Genomic DNA, 2,500 nt, shown 5'->3' with positions numbered 1-2,500 from the left:
TGGTATGTTGTAGTATATTATGGAGTATTATGGTATAGTATAGTGTGGTATAGTATGATGTGTTGTGGTATGGTATGTTGTAGTATATTATGGAGTATTATGGTATAGTATAGTGTGGTATAGTATGGTGTGGTATGATATGGTATAGTGTGGTATGGTATGTTGTAGTATAATATAGTGTTGTATAATGTGCTGTGGTATAGTATGCTGTGTTGTGGTATGGTATGGTATAGTATTGTATGGTATAGTATTGTATGGTGTAGCATGATGTGTTATGCTATAGTATGGTGTGTTGTGGCATGATATGGTGTGGTATGTTGCTGGTGGTGGTTATATGTGGTGATGGTGGTGATGGGGATGTTGGTGGTGATGATGAGGTGGTGGTGATGGTCATGGTCATGGTGACGGTGGTGTTGATGTTGGTAATGGTGGTGGTGGTGATAGTGATGGTGGTGTTGATGGTGTTTGTGCCGGTGGTGGTGATGGTCATGGTCATGGTGATGGTGGTGTTGATGGTGGTGATGGTGGTGTTGATGGTGGTGATGGTGGTGTTGATGTTGGTGATGGTGGTGTTGATGTTGGTGATGGTGGTGTTGATGTTGGTGATGGTGGTGTTGATGTTGGTGATGGTGGTGTTGATGTTGGTGATGGTGGTGTTGATGTTGGTGATGGTGGTGTTGATGTTGGTGATGGTGGCGTATCTGGTGGTGGTGATGGTGGCGTATCTGGTGGTGGTGATGGTGGTGGTGTTGATGTTGTTGGTGGTGGTGGTGGTGATGGTGATGGTGGTGTTGATGTTGTTGGTGGTGGTGGTGGTGATAGTGATGGTGGTGTTGATGTTGGTGGTGGTGGTGGTGGTGACTGTCATGGTCATGGTGATGGTGGTGTTGATGTTGGTGATGGTGTTGTTGATGTTGGGGATGGTGGTGGTGGTGGTGGTGGTGGTTGATCTGGTGCTGGTGCTGGTGCTGGTGTTGGTGGTGGGGCTGGTGGGGCTGGTGGTGCTGTCGTGAGAGGTGGCGGGGGTGGTGGTGGTGTTAGAGGTGGCGGGGGTCCGAACTGCTAATCAACCTCCGCCTCAGGCCCCCGGGCCGTCAGGGAAGGAAAGTCATGGTGATGGCGTTCACTGGGTGTGTGTGTTTGTGTTTGTGTTTGTGTGTGTGTGTGTGTGTGTGTGTGAGATGAATTGATTGAAGAGAGAGTGGGAATGAGAGAGAGAGAGAGAGAGAGAGAGAGAGAGAGAGAGAGAGAGAGAGAGAGAGAGAGAGAGAGAGAGAGAGAGAGAGAGAGAGAGAGAGAGAGAGAGAGAGAGAGAGAGAGAGAGAGAGAGAGAGACGGACAGAGAGAGAGAGAGAGACAGAGAGTGAGAGAGAGAGAGAGAGAGAGAGAGAGGAGAGAGAGAGAGAGAGAGAGAGAGAGAGAGAGAGAGAGAGACGGACAGAGAGAGAGAGAGAGACAGAGAGTGAGAGAGAGAGAGAGAGAGAGAGAGAGAGAGAGAGAGAGAGAGAGAGAGAGAGAGAGAGAGAGAGAGAGAGAGAGGGGAGAGAGAGAGAGAGAGAGAGAGAGAGAGAGAGAGAGAGAGAGAGAGAGAGAGAGAGGGAGAGGGAGAGGGAGAAGGAGAGGGAGAGAGAGAGAGGCTGAAGGTGGGGTTGGGGGTGGGAGGGGGGTGACGGTCACGGAGCAGGGGGGGGTGGCTGTGTAAGACAGGAGAGGTGATAGGGGATGGCATAGATAGTGTGAGTGTGTAGTGGGAGAGGGGGAGGAAGGGGAGGAGGAGGAAACACGTGGAAGAGGAGGGGGGGTATCATGTTATCACAGGGAAGGTGTGAGGGAGGGAGAGAGGGAGAGAGGGAGAGAGGTGTGAGAGAGAGGGACAGAGGGGAGAGGGGGAGAGTGAAGGAGAGAGAGAGAGAGAGAGAGAGAGAGAGAGAGAGAGAGAGAGAGAGAGAGAGAGAGAGAGAGAGAGAGAGAGAAGAAGAAAGGGAACAAAACTAAAGTAGGATAGGGTAAGCTCGATAAGTAGAGAAAGAGAGATAGAAACCAGATACATGGAGGGCAGGTGAGGAGCAGAATGACTTGCACAGAACTCACAACCCGTAAAGAGAGACAGAGAGAGACCGAGACAGAGACAGAGACAAAAAGAGAGAGCGGGACAGAGAGAGATACAGACAGACAGACAGACAGACAGACAGACAGACAGACAGACAGACAGACAGACAGACAGACAGACAGACAGACAGACAGACAGACAGACAGACAGACAGACAGACAGACAGACAGACAGACAGAGAATAGCTTTTCCCTACCTTTTTGCCCGCAAGCCCTTCATTAACTATTCATTACCAGCTTGGCACATCCTGTGTGTCTCTCTCTCTTTCCCTCTCTCTCTTTCCCCCTCTCTCTCTCTCTCTCTCTCTCTCTCTCTCTCTCCTCTCTCTCTCTCTCTCTCTCTCTCTCTCTCTCTCTCTCTCTCTCCCTCTCTCTCTCTCTCTCTCTCCTT

General features: G+C 50.3%; 1 protein-coding gene across 3 annotated transcripts in view; it reads left to right on the top strand.

Moving 5' to 3' along the window:
- Positions 1 to 2,500, top strand: part of nrg2b (neuregulin 2b) — a 44,970-nt gene that overhangs the window by 10,115 nt on the left and 32,355 nt on the right. The gene's annotated exons all lie outside the window — the stretch shown is intronic.

This window comes from Gadus morhua, chromosome 10, assembly GCF_902167405.1.
Source record: "Gadus morhua chromosome 10, gadMor3.0, whole genome shotgun sequence".
Classification (NCBI taxonomy): Eukaryota; Metazoa; Chordata; class Actinopteri; order Gadiformes; family Gadidae; genus Gadus; species Gadus morhua.
This window is presented reverse-complemented; position numbering and strand designations above follow the sequence as displayed.